This window comes from Neoarius graeffei, chromosome 2 (assembly GCF_027579695.1).
Source record: "Neoarius graeffei isolate fNeoGra1 chromosome 2, fNeoGra1.pri, whole genome shotgun sequence".
In the NCBI taxonomy this organism is placed as follows: domain Eukaryota; kingdom Metazoa; phylum Chordata; class Actinopteri; order Siluriformes; family Ariidae; genus Neoarius; species Neoarius graeffei.
Window position 1 is genome coordinate 70,465,747 of NC_083570.1, and position 27,648 is coordinate 70,493,394.

Below are 27,648 nucleotides of genomic sequence, written 5' to 3' on the forward strand. Positions count from 1 at the left end.
CACAGCCGGCGGCATGGTGGTGTAGTGGTTAGCGCTGTCGCCTCACAGCAAGAAGGTCCGGGTTCGAGCCCCGTGGCCGGCGAGGGCCTTTCTGTGCGGAGTTTGCATGTTCTCCCCGTGTCCGCGTGGGTTTCCTCCGGGTGCTCCGGTTTCCCCCACATTCCAAAGACATGCAGGTTAGGTTAACTGGTGACTCTAAATTGACCGTAGGTGTGAATGTGAGTGTGAATGGTTGTCTGTGTCTATGTGTCAGCCCTGTGATGACCTGGCGACTTGTCCAGGGTGTACCCCGCCTTTCACCCGTAGTCAGCTGGGATAGGCTCCAGCTTGCCTGCGACCCTGTAGAAGGATAAAGGGGCTAGAGATAATGAGATGAGATGAGACTTAACACAGCCACTGGGGTTGCGCAAGCCAGTGAATACTTAGTGCTGAGCAAAATTGGCTATTTCTCAAATATACAGGTTTCTAATATCATTTATACAGGTAGTCATCGACTTACGACTGCATTTGGTTATGACTGACCGGTTGTAAACCGATCTGGTCATAAGTCGGCCTGTGTTAAATGAACGTAAGTATACTGTGATGTGTAATGATATTGTAATCATCTTAAAAGTCTTATTTTATCAACATTATTTCATTACCTTGGCTCATTATTTGGTTTAAGTCAAACACTGCATACTACACTGTGTACAGTACAATTCGTTTAATATGTGCAAAACAAAATATACGAAATACAGGTGTGAAAAATAGAAAACATTTTAGTTTGAAACATACCAATATACCTACGTAAAACATAGCAAAATACAAAACTTGGTGACCGCTGGCATCACTGGTGCTTGGCTGTGGGTCGTCTACATCATCAGCTGTTGCAGCACTCAGGCCAGTGGGAGGATTTGCTCGTTTCATAAACCAGGAGCTGGGGCGGAAACTGTTGTATGCGGCGAGAGGCTGGATGCTGGGCGCTGCCAGGAGCTGGGGCGGAAACTGTTGTACGCTCAGCTAGGAAACACTTGCCAGTCATAACCAGACGGTCGTAAAGTCGATCGGTCGTAAGTTGCATAGGTCGTAAGTCGACGACTACCTGTACATTGACTGGACAGCTTCTGGAGGTTATGGAATATATTGGTGAGGACCTCAGCTAGCTAGTAATAATAAGAGAATGGCAAGGAATAAGTGTGGTGTGACCACTAAGTAAAAGGGAATGGCTTTTCCGCTAGTGAATTTCATTTCACATTTTGGTCTGATTGCTGCTTTGAGAAATTACAAAAGCATCATTTTCAGGTGACTTACATAACCAGCTTCATCAAATTAATCCATCCCTCCATCCATCCATTCTCCATAACCACTTATCCTGTGCAGGGCCGCAGGCAAGCTGGAGCCTATCCCAACTGACTATGGGTGAGAGGCGGGGTACACCCTGGACAAGTCACCAGATCATCGCAGGGCTGCACAGAGACAAACAACCATTCACACTCATGCACACCTACGGTCAATTTAGAGCCACTAATTAACCTAACCTGCATGTCTTTGGACTGTGGGGGAAACCAGAGCACCCGGAGGAAACCCACGCGGACACGGGGAGAACATGCAAACTCCACACAGAAAGGCCCTCATCTGCCACTAGGCTCGAACCCAGAACCTTCTTGCTGTGAGGTGACCATGCTAACCACTACACCACTGTACAACAATCATCATCAAATTAATTCCAATCCAAAATATTATTTTGTCCCCATTCTTTGTGCGGACTGCTCGGTTTATTCTGCTAGTTCAATAACTAGCATCAGAAGAGAAAGCACATCCACAGTTTATAGGTCAAATTCATTCTCCCCATACTCCATTTTTTTAAAATCTCATCTCATTATCTGTAGCCGCTTTATCCTGTTCTATAGGGTCGCAGGCAAGCTGGAGCCTATCCCAGCTGACTACGGGCGAAAGGCGGGGTACACCCTGGACAAGTCGCCAGGTCATCACAGGGCTGACACATAGACACAGACAACCATTCACACTCACATTCACACCTACGGTCAATTTAGAGTCACCAGTTAACCTAACCTGCATGTCTTTGGACTGTGGGGGAAACCGGAGCACCCGGAGGAAACCCACAAGGACATCATGCAAACTCCGCACAGAAAGGCCCTTGCCGGCCACGGGGCTCGAACCCAGACCTTCTTGCTGTGAGGTGACCGTGCTAACCACTACACCACCGTACAATCATCATCAAATTAATTCCAATCCAAAATACTAAAAATATTTTGTCCCCATTCTTTACGCAGACTGCTTGGTTTATTCTGCTAGTTCAATAACTAGGATCAGAAGAGAAAGCACATCCACAGTTTATAGGTCAAATTAATTCCCCCCATACTCCATTTGTTTTATGTTATTTAAAACATCTCCATGAGCAAATACAAATGTTGAATTCTATATTGTGACAATCCATACAATTATCCAAAATCACATGACACTATACTAATATATGGATACAAGTGTTTAACTGGGAACTACTACATCCAGGACATGGAGAACGGCAACCATGACACCTCTAAATATCACTTGTAAGGAAATCAATGAATTGTTTGATAAATTTGGGTACTTTGTTAGTGAATGTGTCTATATAATAAATAAATAAATAAATAAATAAATAAAATACAGCCCTGTGATGACCTGGCGACTTGTCCAGGGTGTACCCCGCCTTTCGCCCGTAGTCAGCTGGGATAGGCTCCAGCTTGCCAGCGACCCTGTAGAAGGATAAAGCGGCTAGAGATAATGAGATGAGATAAATAAAATAAAATGCAATTAATTAATTTACATTCACTAGCGGAAAAGCCATTCCCTTTTACTTAGTGGTCACACCACACTTATTCCTTGCCACTCTCTTATTACTAGCTAGCTGAGGTCCTCACCAATATATTCCATAACCTCCAGAAGCTGTCCAGTCAATATATAAATGACTTTAACCCTTTGGTGACTGACCCCTTGAAAATGGTTCCTCCAGGAACGATGACTTTTCAGTTGTCAAGACAACGGAAAACCTAAAATACAAAAACAGAAAGATACGTCACAATGCTCTTGTATTTTAGTTTTTCCATTGTCTTGACAACTGAAATGTCATCGTTCCTGGAGGAACCATTTTCAAGGGGTCAGTCACCAAAGGGTTAAAAACCTGTATATTGAGAAATATCCAATTATGCTCAGCACTAAGTATTCACTGGCTTGTGCAACCCCAGTGGCTGTGTTAAGTAAGTAAATAAATTACATTTATTTATTTAACCAACCAACCTAATCTGCAGGTCTTTTGCACTTTTGAGACACGTTTTAGGGCCCCAACATGAGTTGCCTTTGTACTGTACTTTTATTCAGCTGTAACAGAAATGGTATTTGAAAATATTTCTGGTTGGTGTCTCAAATTTGGAGGTTCCCAGTACCAGCAGCACTACTCGTGATGTGACATCAGGGCATACTTTGGTAGTTCTCCATGAAGTCAAGATCATGGAGTGGAAGTGCCTTTACTCCATACCGTCATGTAACGTGCCTGACTGCAGCAAGCCAACTGCTCTGTACTCCACTGCTGGATATTCAGCTTATTGTGGAGTGGACAGGAAACTTGTTAATAGTGACTTTTTTTGTGCAATGGTGTCCTTAAGCTTTGATTTAAGGGCATATTAAAAGTGCCTGATTAGAAGCTGGTTCATATGGATCTTAAGTCGCCTTAAAAGTGCACCCAATGGATTTAAAAAAAAAAAAATATATATATATATATATATATATATATATATATATATATATATATATATATATATATATATATATAAAGTGATTGGCAAGCTGCACTGGCTTGAAACAAATTTGAGAACTGTATTTAAACTATGCAACGAGAAAGGGTTGCAGGGTCCCCCCCGAATCTGTGTTTATACTATTCCTGTGGTTTTTGTGTTTTGCCTCCCCCCCCCCTCCAATTTACTCCAGAAATTGAAGCTGTAATTATTTGTTGTTCTTACAGATGTTCTTGGACTGGTTAAAGGCTTCTATCTTTCTGAAAGAGTTCTACTTGGAAGAATGTCAGCTTGTAAATAGTCTCAAAACATGTCACATTACATTTTCCATACAAAATACCTCTCAGAGCTGAGAGATATTTCCCTATATTTCACGCCGATGACGTCATTCCCAGTATTTTCCCGCAGACTAGACATGCATTATCAAAATGGTGTACCGGTTCAAAATTAAAATTCTTTTGATTAACTTGCATTTTTTTGTGGATGTGTCCATAAAGATTACACGATTGCGTGAAGCTATGAAGTTTATTTTCTCCTGTTGAAAAATACATCACTCGCTCACTTATGATATGTACACTCACCACTTGAAAATTTAATATATTTGTGCAACTGTGTAATATCTTTCATTAGCATTTGATTACAGTATACAAAAAAGTAGTAATATGACAATTATAAAAATGTCCCAATGTGAATCAAAACATTTCAGGATTAGGACTTGTGCTCAGTACAGGATTGTAAGACAGAGCACGCAGTCTTCTAAGAATCAGCACATAAAGAGGGAAGAAGAATGGCCAGATGGACCTCTGAATCAGTGATTCGGTTCTGCCGTTTCTCTTACTCACTTCATTGCCTCTCAGCATTTATTCACACAGCGTTAGCACTAGGTTTTGGGAGTTCGATTACAAAATGCTGCCCTTTTCAAGTCTGCTTGAGAGCACACAAGACAGTATCTCATAATCTTTAGCATAAAATCAATGATCCTCAGCAGTGAACGGAAAGGAGCTCTAGATTTCCCAAGGAAACTGTGCTTTATTTACACTGTGGCTGTCCCTGTTCTAAAGGAACCCTTTTTAAGGAGGTAATTAGCACCGCCACCCTCCAATACACTGGTGGTGGTGCCAATTACCTCCATGAAGGTCTGAGGAGGAACCCTGGCCTTGTGCTCAATGCCTGGTCTGATTGGTGTGGTTACACAGCAGTAGAAACACCAGAGGCAAGTCTCTGAGTAAACGTTATTTAGCAACTGAAAAGCCAGGGTGGTCTGTAACTAAACAAGTAATTGGATTCCCCCCAAAGAGCCAAGCCTTTTCTCATTTTTCAATGAAATGTTATGCCACTTAACTTTAGCCCATGGGTTTTTACCCCTGGTCCTGGAATACACCCTGTATCATACATTTTAGTGCGTTTCCTGCACTAGCACACCCACTTTAATTCACGAAGGACTGTTACATCACTGATTTGAATCAGGTGTGTTGGAACAGGAAAAAATACTAAAAATGTCCAGGACAGGAGGCACACCAGGACAAGGGAACCAAAGATAGGAAAAGGCTGGGAACCTGTACTTAGCATGCAGTGCCCAAAATACATTAATAACGCTGATAAAACAAATTCTGGAACCAGTCTGGCATTTCAGACCAATATCAGTCCAATGCTGAAACCCAAACTCATCCCTGTTTTGTAAAACAAAAGTAGCCTTTCTTTGAAATAATAGTTTGATTATGAAGGACAGTCACCAACTTGTTAACATAAAATACAAACGAGACCGGTGATGACTGTCACTCACTCCGACCCCGTCTAGTCCAGAAGGAACGATCTAAAGTGGGCCACCTTGCACCAAAATAAATAAATAAATTTGTTGCAGGCTACAGACGCACTATATACAGCAACTCTAGGAATACCAACCTATTTGCCAGAAAGAATCCAAAACTGTGGAATTAACAGAGAAGCAGCAATTTTTGTTGAACTGCTCATTAAGGCTTGGTCAGTTAATAACTTCATTATGAATTGTAATTAAGCAAATCTGGGTAGAAATTATATGCACCCTAGGTACCCCTACTGCAAGTTGGCCTAGTGGTTAGCGTATTTGCCTCTCGACTGGGAGATCGCGAGTTTCAGTCAGGTCATACCAAAGACCACTGTAAAAATGGTACCTACTGCCATCTGGCAAGGCATGCTGCAATACAGATGCGAGTAGGGAAGTCAAACTTTCAGTTACCAGAGGACTAAGCCCCCCCATTGTAACCCTAGCTGTACAGGCGAGAAGCTGAAGGCTATGGAAACAGATCAGTGCCGCACCCACACGCCTCAAAAGAGCTGGTTAGTATAGTACTGGGATAGGAGACTGACTGGGAAGACTTTGATTTTTGATTAGGTACCCCTACCCTCATGTCAGGAAAAAAAAAAAAAAAAAAAAGTTTGTGAAGAATTGAGGGAGAAGAAGCAATTTGTGTGGAAACTGCTTGTTAGGGCTTAATTACTCCATATCTTCATTATTAACTGCAATTATGCAAATTTGGCTAGAAGATATATGCACCCCAGGCAGACCTACCTTCCTGCCAAAAAGAAAAATCAGTGAAGAATTGAGAGAACAAGCAATTTCCGTGAAATGTGGATGACGGACAACATGATGGCATAAGCTTATTGCCTGTCAGCCAGACGACCTAGTAACGCTATTTATTCCTTAAATGAAAGTGCGATTAGCTATATAATGCACATATTTATTTGTCCTGAGCTCTACCACCTTGCACTTTCTTCACCTTCTGATGGATGACAAATGAATAGAAAAAAAAACGACTCTGTAAACTAGGTTATGTTGTGGGAGGCTTTTTCCCGGCATGGTTTAAAGTTCACTTGTCCCCTTAGAGGGCCGTCACTATAAATTAATACAAATTTATTCTGACTGATCACTTTTATCCTATGATGAAACGTTTCTATCCTGATGGGTGTGGTCTCAGTTTCTTCCAGGATGATTCCGCTCCTATCCACAGTGCACCATTTCCCCACAGAATGGTTTGAGGAGCGGGGGGGGACTCCACATACTATGGCTGTCTCAGTCAGCAGTTCTCAACCAGAATAAATACCTATGGGAAATTGGTGTTTTGCTGTTAGATAGTATCTCATACCACCATCAACATTATCTTTTGAAAGATGTTCCAGAGACCTGCAGACTCCATGCAGTGGCACACCGAATCTGTTCTGGCAGATCTCTGTGGGCCAACATCTTACTAAAACACTTGCTTTTCCCCTTTATCATCCATCTCCTGTTCCTGCATGCACACACAGCATGGATATAGGTGTGATCCATCTTCGAGTCCTGGTGGAATCTTTCTCCTGCACATCAGCATCATGGTCATCATCTTTAATCTCGCTTGTCATTATAAATCATGTTTGTTTATGATCATCATCAAATGCAGAAACACTATGATCATCATCATCAAGCACTTTTTCCATCACCAGCACTACCCCATTTGTAAGAACCTTTCCCGAGTTACACCGCATTAACAGTGGCCGTCTTCATTCTTACAGCTGGATGCTATAAAAAGTCCACCATAGTGAGGCAAACAATGACTCCCATAATGGAAACTTTCACCAACATGCAGCAAACCCCCCCCCCCAAGAAACTGTAACCCAGCAACAGATTTTATAACAAAACTCAAGATATACATAGGTCCTAATCATTCAGTAATGTCCTGCCTGGCCTCTTCAGAACACTGTTGCTCTTCCTTTTATTATGCTCACTCCTGAGCCGAAAGTCCCTCGGAAAAGCTTGGTCTTTGTGGGAGGACAGGAAATGAGAAGAGTGCTGGAAAATGTGGACGAGGCGTGAATAATTTCAACAATGAGACCCTCACTGTGAATCCCCACCCCCACCCTAGAGAACCAGGGAACAAGCGATATTACTGTTCAGTGAAATCCACCTCTTTTCCTCAAAACATGCTTAGCTCATCTGGAAGGGTGCTGGGTGGGGATGAGTGGAGGTGTGCTCTGTTCTAATGCTTCTAGAAGAAATAAATCACACACAGACCTTATTTATACATTGTGTGTCTTCAGTGAAACAAATGGTGTCACTAATGTGTCCCATACCCAAGACCTTTAAGAGAAGGTCCACAGAATCAACCGCTCTTTAAGGACACTCAAGTGGTCTTATGAACACCAATGTATTCGTCTGTATTAAGCAGCACCAGAGGCTAAAGACAGCATGGTTCCTTCCTTCACTTTGCTTAGTGGTCTATATTTAAAAAAAAAAAGCCTCTGGATTGCACTTTAAAAGAATCCTATATGCATAAATCATTAGAAAATGCTCTATGGAGGTCTTTACCATTGGGTAACAATGCTTGGAAAGCTTTTGCATAAATTCTAATGTCTCATAAAGCTAAAATACAATAATTAACTTCCTTGATCATTTTTAAATTTTAAAACAAGGCAGTTTATGAACAGATTTACAAAGCATTGCTGCTCAATTACCAAAGTGTCAAAGTATGTACTACGTTTTATCAGGAGGAGTCATGATCAAACCTTGCAAAAGTGAATGCTACTAAAGAATTCACTCTCTCATTGCAGTTATGCAGTCATTGTCACTATTAAAATTTGATATAAAAGAGAGAGAGAGAGAGAGAGAAAGGAAATTCCAACCCTGGCATGGGCATACTGTACTCGTCAGGCCTGGCCTACCACCAGACAGTAAGCACAAAGACCCAACCAGACTGGGCGTGTGGCAGTACAGCAATTTTTGGGGGGTAACCCTCACCCACACAACTGCACATTAACAAACACTTCAGCACAATCATCTCTCTCTTCCCATAGCACCTACTAACATTTTCCTGAGTGGTACACATGATGGGCTTTATTTTTCAACGTTGCAAAGTAAAGGTTCCAAATTGTTTATGCGTAAACTTTTGATTTCTTATACGCACACATTTGATTACCATTTTTATTGTGTGTAAAACATCTAAAGTACATTATCAGAAAAAGGGGTACAGTAGGAGTCCATTTCTGTCCCCCAAGCCAAAAAGACTTTGTCACATGTACACTCAAGCACTAAGCACACAGTGAAATTTAACCTCTGCATTTAACCCATCTGAAGCAATGAACACACACACACACACACACACACGCACCCGGGGAGCAGTTGGGGGTTAGGTGTCCTTGCTCAAGGGTGCCCAACCTCAGGCCATGGCCACCCCATGTTAACCTAACTGCACATCTTTGGACTGTGGGGGAAACCAGAGCATCCAGAGGAAACCCACGCAGCCACTGGTACCCCTTTTCCACCAAATCAGTTCCAGGGCTGGTTCAGAGCCAGTGCTGGTTCACAACTCGTTCAACTTGCGAGCCAGCTGAGAACCAGTTTGCTTTTCCATAGCTCACGGAGCTACGTCAGTTACGTCGCTGTATACGTCAGTTACATCGCTACGTTTGCATAAACCTTGGCGTGAATATCAAAGCAAAAACAACGATAATAAATGACTTCACGTTTGTACAGCTGCGGCTTCTCGTCGCTTAAAAATGGCGATCTTTCGCAGTCTTGTTATTGTTGTTGGTCTTAACAACTCCGCCCCCCCGCTGACGTAAGCGGTTCTTTCCTCTGGCCCAGCAGAGAGTTTGTGCTAGCCTGGAACCGGTTTGTCTGGCCCCAGAGCCAGTTCTTTATAATAAATAAATAAAATAAAAATAAATAAAATAAATAGTCTCCTCGCAAAGCTTGGAGGACATTCGTAGTGCAGCTACCAGTTTTTCATCAAGTATTTCACAAACCCATCACGAGCTATAGTGTGACCAGGGCCTTATGCAGGAATTGCTTCAAATGGTACCCAAAAAACCATAACATTTAGTTAGTGCGACCAGGAAATGTGCAAGACACTTTATTAAATTTTTTATATTAATCAGTAAAATGGGGAGAGATTAAGCTGAGCCATTTATAAACTTTGCGTTTACGTTCTTCTGAACATAAGAAATAACATTCACAAAACAGAAACTGTTTGGCTTTCTAGAACCAAATGCATTTTCAGATGGCACTTTAAATACGGCAAAACTAAACCCATGTTACTATTGTCAGGAAAACCAGCGATTCCATTCAAGTCCTGATTCACTGCTGTATGTTCTGCATCAGTGTAGCAGCATTGTATAGACTGGAGTCTCCATTTTCTTGGCCCAAACACCACAAGCACAATCTTCTACAATGGTTGTTGCGCAAACAGGTACATTATTTTCAATTACTCTTTGCACCCAAAAAAAGTTTGGCTGTTCCTTAAAGTTTAATGATCCAAATAACCCTTAAAAGAACATCTTTAAGGTGCTGTTGAGAGGAGCTTAACTTATGGGTATTGCATTACATCTCATTTCCCCTCATCAACTTGGTTCGTCCAACTGGTGACGAAAATATATTTCATTTTACTAGCACTGGTTTCAGGAGTAGGTATCGGCATAAACCACCTGGCGCTGACAACCAAGTAATTGGACTGATCCCTAAAAACAGCCTTGCCAAATGGCCCAATATCCACTAGTGATGCAGGATCTTTAGTCTCATCCTTGAACACCCCATCTGTGTTAATACCAAGTAACCACAAACATGCTTGTCTTCAACATTACCGCTATGTTAATTGAAAAATAACCAATGGGTTCCATAGACAAGTCAAATTATTAGCAGTTCAGCTACACGATTAAGCAACATCAATATAGAACCCTTTGCTTACGTTGTGTGAATTTTGATCATATACACACACAAAGCACCAAACATTTATTTTAACAAATCCCATATTTTGCACTGAAGGGGCACATACATGTGAAAATGCACAATTAAAGGTAGACCGCCTTTCAGGTTTTTCAAGTGTAGGTCATAAAAAGAATTTTCCCTGACACCCAATTATTTTTGTTTAGTGCACCAAAAGCTACCGAATTCAAAATCACAAACTTCCAATTTTATTATTTTTTTAAAATAGAACAATTAATTAATTTAGGGCCCCATGGCCCTAAATTCACTGCTATTTTTTCTTGCTTCACCATGACCCAATTCAAGATACTACGTCATGCATCACGTGGTGAGCTTTCCCCACTCACACAAGGCATTGTGGGATACAAATTTGAAACAGGAGAGAACAATGGAGGATGTGAGTGCATAAATGAAACACTGACTACAGTAACGGAAAGCGAGGAGAAAAAGATGTTGTGAAGGAAAGGAAATGCAGGACCAAACTAATAAATACTGGCAGTCAGCGAGCACCTCAGTGTGATCAGCTGTTCGTTTAATGACAGAATGATGCAACCGTCAGTGCACAATCAAGGTAAACCTGCACATGTGCACACAGACTTCCTGTGTCTGCTTGACTGAGCGAAGTGAGCAATTTCATGCACATTATTTGCAAGGGAATCCTCTCAAATTAAATAACTTCTCAGCCACAGAATGGCCTGATATTTTGTGAAGTATTACAGAAATAAAACATCACAATGACCAAATTTCAGAGGGCACTAAATTTCACCGATTTTATGAAATCGAAAGGCCATCTAGCTTTAATACACGAGGCCCAGGCCTGTTATTGTGGGGACATGAAACAAGTGCATCAATAAGATCACTTTCTCAGTGGATTATAGTAGGAAACTGAACATCTCTCTGGCTAATACATGATAACTTATCATTCACAGCCATTTATAGGCTACAATTGTGTTTGGAAAGGAAATGGCCAGTCTGTACAATGAATGAACTGCAGGAGTGTCACCTTCCTTCTCCAGAATGACCGGACATAAGGTCTCTTAGTTTCTCATTCATCATAACTGTACATCTCTCGAACAAAGAATACAGAAAGAAAAAAAAAAATCAGTTAATGTTCCACTGTGAGAGAACATTAGTCAAATAATGCATGACCGCTATTATGCAAGGTAGAGTATAAAAGATGTCTGACATGGTTCATGTAGCATTTCACTGAAGGCAAGAATGCACCAAGCCAAGTGAAATAAGACCTCAACCACTACTATAGTATTTCAAAAGGGCCATTAAAATATCAGTCATAACTAATAGTCGAGATTAAACTGCATAAGAGTAAATTAATTGAATTCAGATAATCAAATGAATCATGCTATGAATGATGCAGTAAACAACCTTTGTATTTTCCCCTCTACAATGCTGAGCCATGCAGGCTCCCTAGTGGCACATCATCTCAAGTGTTGGCTCCATTATCAGGAGGTTAGGGGTTTGAATCCTGACAAATCCACAACCACCTCCAGGAACCTGGATACCAAGAAAGATCCATCAACTCTGCTCTCTGGGTCAGAAGGATATTACTTTACACCAGTCAACCAGAACAATACTAACTAATTATGGCAAGAATAACACAGAAGTCTCCAAGTGTATACAGCCGTCCTGTGGCACTGTACGAACAGCAGTTTGCAAAGCTGCAGTGAAGTCACAGCTTTTTGAAAGGTAACGATTATGCAGTAAGAGAGAAACGTGTAGAGATCAGTTCTAACAAAAATGAGCAATTAACACAAATGGATGAAAATTTAAGACTTCGTGAATTACATTTAGCAGAGTTAATATTCAACATTGAATGCACTGAGGGATATTGTAGCTAGACATTGGTATTCTTCTTCTTCCTATGAATAATACTAAATCCAAGTCATCTATAAAAAGGTTAGCCACACTGAAATTTACCATTAAATCTTAGTATACAACGACAGACCCATGATGCAATATGAAAATGAAATGACAAATCCAGTTTATCTGATAATCTCTTATGGTACATGCACAGTACCTTGCAAAAGTATACACTCCACATTTTTTTTTGTCCCCACCCCCAATTTGTTGTATTACAACCTGGACCTAAAAGTAGATTTTTATTTATTTATTTATTTATTTATTTTGGGGGGGGGGGGGTCCTGTACCATTTGATTTACACAACATACCTACCACTTTGAAGGTGCTTTCCTCCCCCACCAACACAAGCAACATGTGGCAGCATGGGCGTGGTCGAGCGTCAGCTGTGAACTGCAAGGAATCAGGTGCACTGGCAGGTAACATGCAGTGAGTGACACCAGTGATTGACTACTGGCTAACTACTAATGTGTGTCTTTCAGTGGCCAATAACGAGAGAGAGAGAGAGAGAGAGAGAGACACACAAATTACCAAGTGTGATGTGTGTGTGTGTGTGTGTGTGTGTGTGTGTGTGTGTAGCAAAGATCACTGAAAAGTAAAGACAGTTTAAAAACAAAACACAAAAACACCCACCTGTGACACCCGCCTCCCTGTTCCTCATTACCTGAACAATAAAGGAGAACTGAAGGCAAATTTATCAAAATTCTATTCCTCATTTTATTAAATATAGGAATGCATTTTTGATAGATATTTCATCACTGCTATAGCAAGTTATGAGTGTTTGAAACATGCTACGTAATATATCAGTCCATATGTCAAGGCAGTGGCCGTAAACGAGATTCGTTGAGACCTGCGAGACTTCGTATGACGGCAGTAAAAGATACAGCAGAAATCAAAGTGACCAACCCCGTGTCCGAAATCGCTCACTCGTTCACTACTCCCTACATAGGGAGTTACTATATAGAGGACTATATAGTGAACTCATTGGTAAAATGTGTGTGTGTGGGGGGGAATAAATAAATAAAAACCACACTTTCGAACACTAGTAGTCCGTTGTACTGGCATTTACGTCATTATTGTCGCACAATTAAAACGTGCCAGATCAGTCGGCTGGTGGGTTTTCAAAATAATAAAAACACATGCATTTATTTTTGTGATAAACCCATATTATACTGAGTGTATTTCCCACATTAATAAAAAGTACCTGCATCTTTCAGTTCTTTTCAAAATCAAGGCTGAATACTTTCTCCTTTGCCGCTGCCTTTTATTAAATCAAATTTGAGACTTAATTTGATTTTTCAGCATGACTGCAATGCATGATGGGATATATTACTTATATATTATATTAGTATAAGTATATTATAGCTGGTTAGTGACCATCGTTGTACACTACTTTTCGTGATGCATTGTGGGATACTTTGAGTGCACTATATAGTGCGTAAATAATCCTCACTAAGGTTTCGGACAACACTACAAAATGGTGTCCCCACTATATAGGGCACTATATAGTGGAGTAGGGAGCGATTTTGGACACAGGGCAACATCTGCCAACATTGTCAAGACACGCACACCCTCTTTTGAATGCTGATGTAATCAAGCCAGAAGTTATTTGTTTTGATAGCAAGCAGGAAAGTTTGAAAAAAGTAGGCAGTAATCGTCATTTAAACTCGTTTTTGGGCAATGATTCATTTGGAAAACAGTTTTCAAAATGGTGGCACTGACACCTGGCTGACACTTCATGTTTCAACGTCTTGCAAAGATCGTGTGGATAAGCGACGCCTGCCGTGGACCAAACGAACTAAATTGAACACGGCTAAAAACCAAATATGCCGATAAATATAATATTTAATTGCAATTAGTTGTCAATACAAGTCATAAGGTTACTAAAACCGAAAACGTAACTGAACATGTTAAGAAATAAAGCAAGTTTAAAAATGACTTCAGTTCCCTTTTAAGCATTGCTCCACAAAAATTAAGACAAAAACAGAAACCTTGTGTGCGCACAGGTATTCACACTCCTTTTCCTCATGAACTGCCCTGTATTTAGTACCATCCATCTTTCCTTCAATCCTGACCCCTGATGAACAGCATCCCTACAGCATGACGTTGCCACCACCATACTTCACTGTGGGAATGGTATTCTTGGGTGATGCGAGGTGTTGGGTTTACACCATACAAGGTTTCCCATGATGGCCAAAAAGTAAAATTTTAGCATTATCTGACCAGAGAACCTTATTTCACGAGGGGGTGTTTGCCAAATGGCATGCATTTTTATGGACAGATCTCTGCTGTGGTTCTTTGCAGCTCCTTCTGTATCCTTGTCTTTGTTGAAACTCTAATGGCCCTTTTCCACTACCCTTTTTCAGCTCACTTCAGCTCGCTTCAGCTCACTTCAGCCCGACACGGCTCGCGTTTCGACTACCAAAAACCAGCACGACTCAGCTCGTTTCAGCCCTGCTTAGCCCCTAAAACTCGCACCGTTTTGGAGTGGGGCTGAAGCGAGCCAAGCCGTGCCGAGTGAGGTTGGGGGCGTGAGCAGACACTCCCCTGTGCACTGATTGGTGAGGAGGAGTGTCCTCACATGCCCACACACGCCCCGCGAGCGCGCTGGGATCTGTAAACACCGCAAACCCGGAAGAAGAATAATTACGAATTACGAGAATTTCTGAAGCCTTATGCGCCTCGCCTCATCTATACGCTCTTGCCAGTATCTGTCCGCGTTGTCGGTGACAACAAGCCACAGCACCAAGACCAGCAACACTAACGACTCCATGTTTATTGTTTACTATTCGGGTCGTGAGACTACCGCTTAAAAGATCACTGAATCAGTGACATACAGAGCATCGTGGACGAGTTCGCGGAGCGCAAAATTCGCCGTATGCCCTTCAAATAATGCGCGCAGTAGGCTATTGATGTTTTATTATGAGCCATGTACAGTATGTCACCTAATGTTTTTTTGTTTCTGAGTTACATGTTCGTTTGAAGGACTTAATGTACAAAATAACATAGTTGCACCCGGTAGTGTTGAAATTGGTAAACACAGTGCATTCAGTGAGGTTTGCACCGCCCTCCTTTTATTTCTGACTCTTCCTGTCACCATTGCAACCTCTGAGCGCTCATTCGTATGCCCTTCAAATAATGTGCGCAGTATAGGCTATTGATGTTTTATTATGAGCCATGTACAGTATCCTAATGTTTTTTGTTTCTGAGTTACATGTTCGTTTGAAGGACTTGATGTACTAAATAACATAGTTGCACCCGGTAGTGTTGAAATTGGTAAACACCGCAGTTGCGGACATTTTGTAGCCTAAAATGATGTTATGATAAGCTTTAATAAAGGGCCCGGTCATTTGCCCCGCCCCCGGCCCGGCTCTGACTTGTTCCGCCACTGTCACTGATGTCACTGTTTGCGCTGCTTAACGACATCACGTGACGTCCACCCACTTTCGCTAACTCCACCCAATGTGTCCACCCACTTCCAGCCAGCACGGTTCAGCGCGGTTGTAGTCAAAATGCAACTCCAACAGCCCCACTCAGCTCGACTCAGCACGGCACGGCTCAGCCGCGTTTGTAGTGGAAAAGCGGCATAAATGTCTTCCTTGCCTAGTATGTGAATTTTGGTAGACAGCTTTCTTTCTATTTTGTTATAATGGATTTAATGGTGCTCTGTGGGTTGTTCAAAAAGTTTAGGAATTTATTTTTTAAAGAACCCAACCGTAAGCTATACTTGTAAGACCTCTTTGGAAAGCTTCTTGGTCTTCATATTGTCTTTCAGAACAGAACAGGTGTATTTATATTGACATCATGTGACACTGATTGCCCACAGGTGGACCTTAATCAATTAATTATGGTGACTTCTGATGTGAATTGGTTTCACCAGATCTTATTTAGGGCATTCATAGCAAAGGGGGTGAATACATATGTACCCAACTTTTCAGTTTTTAATTTATTTTAAACAAAGGTATTTTTTTCCATTTCACTTCAACAATTTGGACTATATTGTTTGGTCCATTACATAAAAATAATAATACATTTTAATTCCAAGTTGTAGTGCAACAAAACAGGAGAAATCCCAATGGGGATGAATACTTTTGCAAGGCACAGTAATATGTAATGATCTCAGACAAAAAGACTTTCAGTATATCATACAATCACCCCCCCCCCCCCCCCCCCCAAAAAAAAAAAAAAAAAAAATTTACACAGGCAGGAAAAGAGGAGCGTTTCTAGTGCTGTTTGCCTTTACTCTTCTACAACTCTATCGTAAATGATTTATAATTGCACTATCCAGTGTCACCCAGAGGAGGATGGGTTCCCATTGGAGTCTGGTTCCTCTCAAAATTTATTCCTCATGCCATGTCAGGGAGTTTTTTTTTTCCTTCTTCTCACAGTCACCTCTGGCTTGAATATTGAGGCTCTAAATCTAAATTTGTATTTCTGTAAAGCTGCTTTATGACGATGCCTTTTGTAAAAAGGCACTGCACAAATAAAATTGGACTGAACTGAATATAGCACATGCCCAAGCTGAGGATACTGTTTGTTGTGGTTTCATAAATTAGCTAGCTACCTTAAGCAGCTGGGTAATAATCTAGCATATTTCCATAACACAAATTTATATTTAAAAAAGAAAAAAAAGTTATATATGGGTAAGTGGGTTTATTTAAGGGCTATTCGTTGTTTATACTTTAGGCCATCCCCATAATCTATGATTGAACACAAAGTCAGGTGGCACGGTGGTGCAATGGTTAGCACTATCACCTCACAGCAAGAAGGTTCTGGGTTCGAGCCCAGTGGCCAATGGGGGCCTTTCTGTGTGGAGTCCGCATGTTCTCCCAGTGTCTGCTTGGGTCTCCTTTGGGTGGTCTGGTTTCCTCCACAGTCCAAAGACATGCAGGTTAGGCTAATTGGTGGCTCCAAATTGACCGTAGGTGTGAGCGTGAACGGTTGTTTGACTATGTGTCAGCCCTGCGACGATCTGGTGACTTGTCCAGGGTGTACCCCACCTCTCGCCCATAGTCAGCTGGGATAGGCTCCAACTTGCCCATGACTCTGCACAGGATAAGCGGCTACAGATAATGGATGGAACACAAAGTCTAGGCTGGTTGGGTGGAAAGGAACAAGACCCATTAACATCTTCATTGTAACTGTGATTCAAAATCACACACAGTAGAGGGCTTAGCCTTCCAAACTGCTCTTTTAAAAAGAGAAAGTCCTACAGGGCACAGCTACAAAAACAACCCTGACAGCTAACAAGATGAGGTAAAGTCTCATCTCATCTCATTATCTCTAGCCGCTTTATCCTGTTCTACAGGGTCGCAGGCAAGCCAGAGCCTATCCCAGCTGACTACGGGCGAAAGGCGGGGTACACCCTGGACAAGTCGCCAGGTCATCACAGGGCTGATACAGACAACCATTCACACTCACATTCACACCTACAGTCAATTTAAAGTCACCAGTTAACCTAACCTGCATGTCTTTGGACTGTGGGGGAAACCGGAGCACCCGGAGGAAACCCACGTGGACACGGGGAGAACATGCAAACTCCGCACAGAAAGGCCCTCGCCGGCCACAGGGCTCAAACCCGGACCTTCTTGCTGTGAGGCGACAGTGCTAACCACTACACCACCGTGCCGCCCATGAGGTAAAGTGATTGTCAGTATGTTTACCATACTCTACAAATGATACATTTTCTTTTGAAGCTAAGTACATCCCATATATGTCTGAGCATACAGTTATAATCTTGTAAATGGAGGCATGAGGGAACTTTTCTCCAAGTCTGTTAAAAAAAAAAAAAACGATGCCTTTGACATTCCAATCATACAATGTTTAGTGGACTACCTTGGATAAACAACTTCCTATACACAAACACTTAATGACTCTCCATAATCCAGTCATTTTGATAATTGCCTCATTAACAGTACATTTGTGATCAAGCACCTCAATAGACTAGTCCTTTGGCGAGCCTGATTTTAATTACTCCTGCAATGAAGACAGCATTTCGGGGGGTGCTACAATAAGGGGTACGTCAAGATCACTTACAATAATTACCCTATATACTTCATCCCAGCTTTATCAAGGCTCCATGCAGGTTGGGATGTTATGAAGATGCTTCACTGAGCTTGAGTGTCTGGTAAGAGCAATGTGTTTGTTTTTGACTTGCATTTTCAATCTCAGAAAAACATACTCCAAAATGTACTTAAAACAAGAGGCAGAACTTGTGTCCCACATCATTCTGCCTCCAAACATGAGCCAACCTCCGATTTATTACGAATTTTTGTTTAAATTTCCCCAGTGTGAACCTTGCTTCTTCACATGGCCACATTTTTTTGCAGCTGCCATATTGGTTATGTACAAGTAAAAATGCATAAAGTACATTTGTGAAAGCAACCAGATTCATACGTTTACATGAGTGATTCATCCTCCATTTACTAAATATATTAGTTAAATGGACCGATTAAAAAAAAAAAAAAAATATTATATATATATATATATATATATATATATATATATATATATATATATATATAATTCAGACTGATGTCGATCCATATAGGTTGTTTGGATAAGTAAAGTTTCTTCCCCCTCTGACTGAGCCATCAGTAGGGCCATTATTGGACAGCATTTAAACGTAGCCTACTTAAAATAAAAGGACAAAAATCACTGCTTGACTCTGAGATCTTCCATCGCTGAACTGTAAACACTCAAGTTTACAAGAGTAAAGCAAAAGACCATGCAATCAGGTATGACTTCATCGGGCTTTCGACAGTCATCGGAGCTCTGGTTTATCCAGAGCCACAAGCTGGTGGAGAACCTCATGATCTCATGCATCAGCAAGAGTGAGTAGCATCATGCCATGTTGGCCATGATCCAATAATGATACCTGTACAGCAATTGAAAGGCTCCGAAATACTACATCCATCTTGTTTTGTGCTCATTTAAAACAGAGCATGAATACAAACCTAAAACCATCACTAATTTTTGTCTTTGCAGTATAGTATAGGGGACAAATGCTGTCATGTTCTCCTCTCTGCTCTTATTTGGGGCATGATGTCACTGGAATCATCAAATTTTATCAGCACATCTGTAGAGGCAAGAACCATATCCCAGCTTGAGACACTTACTGCGCAGAGAACTAATTACAGACACGTATAAGGGGGAAGGAAAAAAAAAAAAAAAAAGAGCAGGCGTTAGTAAAAGTTGCATGAATATGAGCAAAGGAAAGTGGTCACACAAAGTGGCTAGGGATAACCTTAAAATTTTTGTACAAATCCTCAAAGATTTCCCTCTTTTGGTCTGAGTCTAAGTGTGTCATCTTTGCCAGTCACCCTCTATAATGTAAACATTAATAGAATTGTAGGTCTATCACTCATTGACCAAAACCTCATAACACAGCATGCCTTGGTGACATTGGAATGCATTTTAAAGAGGGATTTTTTTTTTTTTAAATTACAGCAGGTTGCCTTGGCAAAAAATAAAAAACCAACCTATTGCAGAACCAATCACACAATCGTAATTATGCTCCTCAATCACAAGTCTCTTCACTTCCACAAATTCATATTCCTCACACATCAGCCAGCCTGTAACACAATCAGCTCGGCACGAAGTGCACCAAGTGTAGGATTGTCCTTAGTCTTTTTCAGGAGGGGAAAAAGTGAACAGCATTCAGATCATAAGCTTGACCCCATAGAACTGCAAGAAAGTCCATTGCACAGCAGTATTAAACATCCGTCTCTTCCTGTCATACAGCATGACTGGCTTCCCACCCACTGCCTGCATTACCTACCACACACACAGAGCACTGATATTGAGGGTGTTGCAGGAATAAAAAGTCGCAGCAAGAACTCCAAGGTTCAATTATATTAAAAATCACACTGTTTTACAGTAAGACTACCCTTTTTAAAATGTACATTGCAGATAGTAATTCCGATCCAAGCTTCTGCTGCAGCATTGCTACAATAAACGCATCAAATCTGTTTAGTGGCAAGAAAACACAGCACTATTTGAATGAATATACAAGACAACAGAAATTTGTAAGGAGGCCATTATGGGAATATCACTTTCTAGAAAATTGCACAATTTTCATGCAAAATCACATTTCCCCCTTATTCGACGCAATACCACTTCTGCCAACACCTAGTATTGAACAGTATCTAATAAAAGAACATGTTCACGACTCTGCTCCAGGAGAACCCAAGCCCTGCACATATTAATGTTCTCCCTGTTCTAACACACCCACTTCAACACAGGATAGGCCATTAAACAGTGGATTAATAAAATCAGGGGTGTTCGAGCAGGGTAAAAGGCTAAAAAAACAGAGAGGACAGGGGTACTCCAGGATTAGGAACCTGTACAATATAACCATCCTCATAATAACCAAGCCAACAATCTGCAAATCATCCAAAGGCGTGACCGTGGCATGCTTCAACACTGTGTACCCTCCAACTGTGCATCATATCAGTCAACATGACATGTTCAGGATTAGAAAAAAAAAAAAAAATGAAACCAGTGCACCATTTTAGGTCAGGATCATAGAAAACCTATCGCAAATTGAGTACCATCCTATCCTGCTCATATTTACATATAGGAACAGGGACTAAAAAGGAAAGAACATCCACACAAGGTCAAGTCTTGAAATGTTTCGATAGAGAAAAACAGGGTGTCTGGGCTTAGCAGCGGGTTCTGCTTGATTGGGACGAAAAGGTGCAGTTTTTGAAAATAGAATGATAAACGTCCAAAGTAAGGCCTGGATTCAGACATGCTGAGATGAAGGTGACTGAATCCCTCAGAGGGGTGTGGCACTTTTTCAGCTACATCATCATGAGGGATCATGCAAGAACTGCACCTCTTCTTCAAGGACAACTTGAGACAAAATTAGTTTCTTATTTCGATGACTGAAGGTGAGCAGGTTTTTGCCTGGATGGCTAAATAAATACCTAGACAAGTAGATAGGCTTGTTTTTTCTCCTCAGCAGCCACACACACTGTACTGTCATATATATATGCATGCGTGTGTGCATGTGTGTGTGCGCCATCCGATATTGCAGTGAAACAGCTGGAGAGTCACAGAGAGAAACATGGGCTGAATTGGGTTTAGGATCACACCAGATTTGGTTAGGATTGAAATGCACGGTTGGGGAATTAATGCGAGGATAAAATACCTCTCCAGGATGAATGGCAGTCCATTTAAGCAACCTACATCCATGAGTGCACAGTATATCGACCACAAAACCATCTGAAATAAATCAGCTTCAATGATGATCTGGACCTCCATGTTCAAGCGGCTCCTCTGCCTTTATACACAGCGGTTTGGAACATTAACGGTGTCTCACACATCCGGCGGGGTGTTTCAGAGTTTTTAGACAGGGGCCTCGATAGATACGGCTTGGAAATGTGACGATGGGTATCGACAGGATACCAGAGATAGCGTTAATATGGCGGCGTCAAATTTCGCCCTTTAGCGATGACCCCCCATCGACTGGGAGAAGAAACACCACGAGCTGATCAGCTCAGATCTGCCCGACATAAACAAGCGGTGGACTAGAACAAGCATTAAAGCCCCAGGGTGCCACAGCACCGTAATGTTGCTGGCTCGATCTCTTTGAACACATCAAAGCGAGTGATCAGAAATCACAACTGCATGCAACAATGTATACACAGAGTCGCCAAATAAGGACCACCTTGTGCACACGTCCAGTTTTAGAGAGAGAGACACACACACACTCCGCCAAGCCAGAAGTAACGAGCCACATTTCACATTTAGAAACACGCTTCCTGAGATCAGACTCCACCACCATCACACTGCATCCTGCACTTCCCAGCGTGTCCAAAAAAAAACCCCCAAAACCCAGCACTGGATAAACAGAACCGCCAGAAAAGCAGAGTTCCTACCTGAAACCCAGCAGCGTGGTGCATGAGTGTGGAGGAGCAGCAGCAGGCTGTGGGCTACTCCAGCCTCTGTACACTAGAGCTCCGCCCTGCTTATTAAGCTCCCTCATCCAAATCAAACACTACTAATGGCAGTCGAGAAGAACAGGCCATGTATCTGCACCCCAATCACATCTCCTTCACCGCCAACCTCACTCTGTGCACTTTATTTATATGTGCTTTGTGTGCATTTCATTAAAGCGGGTTGAAGAGGAGTGCACAGCCTTATTTCACTCTTAAAGGTATATGAACTGTGCATTTGCTTCTTATGATGGTACCAGTAGTGTATCTTTCCTGTGGGAAATGCGATGTTCACTTTATTTACCTTGTCTTACAACATTTTCCTTTTGGAGATGAGATGTTGGCAAACGATTTGAAGTCAGTGGCCACACAAGGGGAAAATCTTACTAAAAACATATTAATTTTAAGAACACAATCCAACTGTTGCAATTTCAGAATTATTATTATTATTATTATTATAGGGTTCATCGGTTTCATTTCTATACAAGTTATATCTGGGTATATACCATACACCTGGCGAATATAACTGTCGATCATGTAGTAAAAAGCACTTTCCATAGGATATGTGCAGTTCCCAACAATGCTATTTTCTGAATTTGGTTGATCTCACTACCTCCTGGTATTCTCCCAAGGTACTCACTCACTCCCTTTTTTAATCACCCCAAGTGCTCCAGTTACAACTGGGATCATTTTAGTCTTCCTACCCCACGTTCTAGATACTCTGATTTCCAGATCTTATTATTTTTTTCCCCCTGCACCTACACTTAGTTAAAAATATAGATTCACAATATATTATTATTATTATTATTATTATTATTATTATTATTATTATTATTATTATAGGGTTCATCAGTTTTATTTCTATACAAGTTATATCCAGGTATATACCATACACCTAGGGAATATAACTGTCGATCATGTAATAAAAAGCACTTTCCTTAGGATATGTGCAGTTCCCAACAACGCTATTTTCTGAATTTGGTTGATCTCACTACCTCCTGGTATTCTCCCAAGGTACTCACTCACTCCCTTTTTTTATCACCCCAAGCACTCCAATTACAACTGGGATCATTTTAGTATTCATACCCCACATTCTAGACACTTCGATTTCCAGATTATTATTATTATTATTATTATTATTATTATTATTATTATTATTAACACTTTTTTGTTTTATTAAAATTGCAGTATGATTCAAATTGACATTCAAGTATTTATTATTGTTGTAGGTTTTTTTTGTTGTTATTGATCTTTAGATTAAAACCTATTTAGTTGAAATGACCAAACATTTAACATTAGAACTATAATAATAAATAAAGCCACTTTAAACAACCATAATGTGAAGTAATTGCAGTCCCCTAGATATCCTTCATGGACCATTGGGGGTCCCCAGACCCTAACTTGTAAATTATGACAATAGAGTCTATATTTCTCACACTAGGCATGGGTGATATGGCAAAAATATCACAATATTCATATATAATATCAATAGTTCCTCCCCGCCCTATACACTACTTGAGTTTTTGCTGACCATAAATTCCAACAGCCAATAAAATCTAGTGCTGCCCAGGGCAGACTCAGCCTGACTCTGAATCAGGGCTGTATTTGGAGTTAAAGCCATGTAGGGCTCCCCCCCCCCATCAGCCCTGTGATAACCTGGCGACTTGTCCAGGGTGTACCCCGCCTCTCGCCCATAGTCAGCCGGGATAGGCTCCAGCTTGCCTGCGACCCTGTAGAACAGGATAAGTGGCTACAGATAATGGATGGGCTCCCCCCCCCCAACACACACACACTGCTGATCCATCTCATGATACCTTAATAACTAGATAATCAATTGGCTCATGTGTTTCAGCAGGGTTCAAGGCAGAGTTCCTGAGAACTGGGATGAAAACTAAGGACAACAGTGGTCCTAGGTTTTCATTATTTATGTACATACAGTAGTTATGAGATTTATCATACATATTAATAGTAATAAAGGCATACTGTTGAGGTACCACCACAGTGACAAGCAACGGTACAAATGATTAGACAAAACCAGCAAAAAATGATCCTCCTGCTTGATCTGAATTAATTACTAATTAATTCCTTGGAAAATAATCACTTGGAAAGCTTAAATGTGCTGCAATAAGGTCTATCCTGATGATCAAATGTGACTAGCTGTGCCTTTTCTCTCTTCTTTTCTTATCATGACTGATATACGGCAAACTTCAAACATTTTATAGGGGTTATAGTCTGCCTTCGCTACACAGCATAAAAGCACTCTCCAGTGTCTTTCTATAAAATAACCTGTAATGACCTGTTTAAAAGCCCTTCTACAACAACAAATCCCTGTGAAAAATAAACTTTGCTTTTGTCAACCATGGCAGGTTTAATCACAAACATATCCTCCCATCTTGTGCATCCGTAACTGAGAGCATTATCTCAGGTATTAATTTTTGAGCCACTGCCTGTGTACATTGAGAATATGCAGAGCTTGATAATGAGCCCCCCCCCCCCCCCCCAAAAAAAAGTATGCAGACTGAAGTCTAAAGGGAAATTGGAATTCAATGTTATTTGCATGTATCACCAAGTAGTACATTTTAGATGCAAATAATCCCATGGACCCAGTGTGAAATAACGTCTTAATCCTGAAGTACACTTTAATGTGTGGTCAGAAAATTCTTGTTGTGTTCTTGCTGGTCAAAAAATTCCAGCCACATTGTTCCAGTTCAGTATCAACCAGTGTAGGAGAACTAGATAGTTGAAATTAATGGAGTAATAGTCTTGTGTATAATGTACTGGGGATATGTGCTGCTAAATACAGGTCCAGAGACCAAATAAAAGTGAACGTGGTTAAGTAAAATCATGTGCAATATGCAAGTTTACGTAGCCTATGTTACTGTACCATCGGGGGAAAAATATGCAAAACCATATTGCTTCAACCTTCATTTTATATTAATCTTTATGTCCTGATCACTACACTCTTGGAAAAAGGCTTCTTCAAGGATTCCTTTCTATATCAGAAGGTTCTTAGTTTCTTAACAGGGTTCTGCTTTCTGCTAGGGGAATTCCACATAGAACAACTGAGGGACAACCAAAGAACCTATAAGTGTTTCGATACAAATGTAAAAGTAATTTAAAAATATCCATTATAGGGGCAGCATAGTGTCACAGCTTCAGGGTCTCTGGTTCGACCCTGAGGTCAGATGTGGTCTGTGTGGGCTTCTGCATGTTCTTTCTGAGTCTGTGTGAGTTTTTTCTGTGTTCGTTCCACCACCTACCTTGATATATAATCAAAATGAGCAAGTTTTATAGTGGAAAAAGTAATTTAGAATTTACTGAGAACATCCAATATTGTTCCACAGAACAGAAGCAGTAACCAAACTGGTCTTTCTCATCATCTTTCTGGTTTTGTTGTCAGAACCACGACAACGACAGCTAGCTTGTCTTGTCTGATCCCACAGAAGAGCTACTGTCACACGAATTGCTGGCAAATGTGTCAAAACACACAGTGCATCACAGCTTCCTGCATATGGGGCTGTGTATGCACAGACTGGTCAGAGTGCCCATGCTGGTCCATATCCATCGGTGAAACTGCTTACAGTGGACACATAAGCATCAGAACTGAACCAGGAAGCACAGGAAGAATGTGGCTTGGTCTGATGAATCACATTGTCTGTTATATCATGTGGATGGCCAGTTTGTGTGTGCTACTTGGGGAAGAGATGGCACCAGAATACACTATGGGAAGAAGGCAAGCCAGCAGAAGCAGAGTGATGCATTAGGCAATGTTCTGCTGGGAAATTTTGTTTCCTGGCATTCCTGTGGATGTTACTTTGACACATACCACCTACCTAAAGATTGTTGCAGACCAAGTACACCCCTTCATGACAATGGTATTGTCTAATAGCAGTGACCTCTTTTCAATAAATAATGTGCCCTGCCACACTGCAAAAAAAATTGTTCAGGAATGGTTTGAGGAACATGACAAAAGGTTCCAGGTGTTGACTTGGCCTCCAAATGTCCAGATCTCAATCCAATCAAGCATCTGTGGGACAAATAAATCAGATCTATGGAGGTCCCGCCTTGCAACCTACAGGATGCTGCTTTGCACACTATTGGCATTATCTTAACCAGCTTCTTGAGGTAGTCACCTGGAATGCTTTTCAATTAACAAGTGTGCCTTGTATATATACATATATGTCATATATGTAGAGGATTTTACATGGTGGCGAGAAGATATGAAGTTTATTTTTGAGGGGTGAATGCATAATTCATGAGTGAGTGAAGTGAACAAGTAAATGAGAAGATAACCTTCATAGCTTCATGCAGCCATGTAATGTTCTTTATATTATATAGACACAGCCACAAAAAAATATGTGCAAGTTAATCAAAAGAATTTTAATTTTGAACCGGTCGCCATTTTGACAATGTGTGTCAAGTCAGCAGGAAAACACTGGGAGTGATGTCATCGGAGTGAAATATTGGGAATTATTATACATACAGGACACTTTTGCGATGGAATAAAAACGTGTATTCTATTCCCTCCTAGTGGGTTTCATTAATTTGGTTTGATAGCATGCAATATTGTTAGCATATTGCTTATCCTATGTGTATTACATCACTCTACCCAGTGGAGAATCAGTGTTGAATATGGCTTATGATATTGCATGATTGTCAAGACAACATGATGGCACACGTTGGAGAAGTAAAACTTCCACGCTAGCAAACAATTGTGACAATTTGTAAACAAACATGGCCACCAGGTTTGCTATATTAAATACGGAAGATTTTGAGAGAATTTTGGCTGCCAGGTTGTGCCATTGTGTGTAGTTGTCAATGTTGATTTTAAAAGTAACTAAGTAAATTACAGTAGGGAAATTAATATTTAAGTCTGAGTGAAAAATACTGTGGCGAGCATGCATGGAAGAAGAGTCTGGAGACAGAAATCTTAGTTTCTCAGTCATTAGTCTGTGCTACTAGCTCTCGATAGTACTGGCTTGACTGCACTAGTGTTGGCCTTCGCTAACACTACTGATGAATGCTACACCGGCTGGAAGGTTAACTGGACTGCCACGCTAACAACACTGAGTTGCGGGTAAGCTAGTGTTGGCCTTCAAGAATGCTGATATGAAGAGAGTGTATGTATAATAATAAGAATATTGGCTGGCTTTTTTCATGATATATCGGATATATTCCATTCAGCTAGCATGATATTTAACTTATCTTCGACTCATTCAATATGATGTTGCTGAATGGAATATATCTGATATAACACTCAAAGCCAGCCAATATTACTTATATATGCCACTCAGATCTGTGATGCATTTTGTATCAAAAATGTGAATTTTTCAACATGAGAAGATAAACTTTA

General features: G+C 40.9%; 1 protein-coding gene across 2 annotated transcripts in view; it reads right to left on the reverse strand.

Annotated features, from left to right (window-relative positions):
* Positions 1 to 22,263, reverse strand: part of tln2b (talin 2b) — a 218,981-nt gene extending 196,718 nt beyond the window's left edge. Inside the window, exon 1 of one of the 2 annotated variants that reach the window (XM_060914863.1) lies at positions 22,239 to 22,263. The gene's annotated coding sequence lies outside the window, so the exon portion shown is untranslated. The remainder of the gene's footprint in view (positions 1 to 22,238) is intronic. The other variant, XM_060914864.1, reaches the window with a different exon arrangement.
* Positions 22,264 to 27,648: the final 5,385 nt, after the last annotated feature.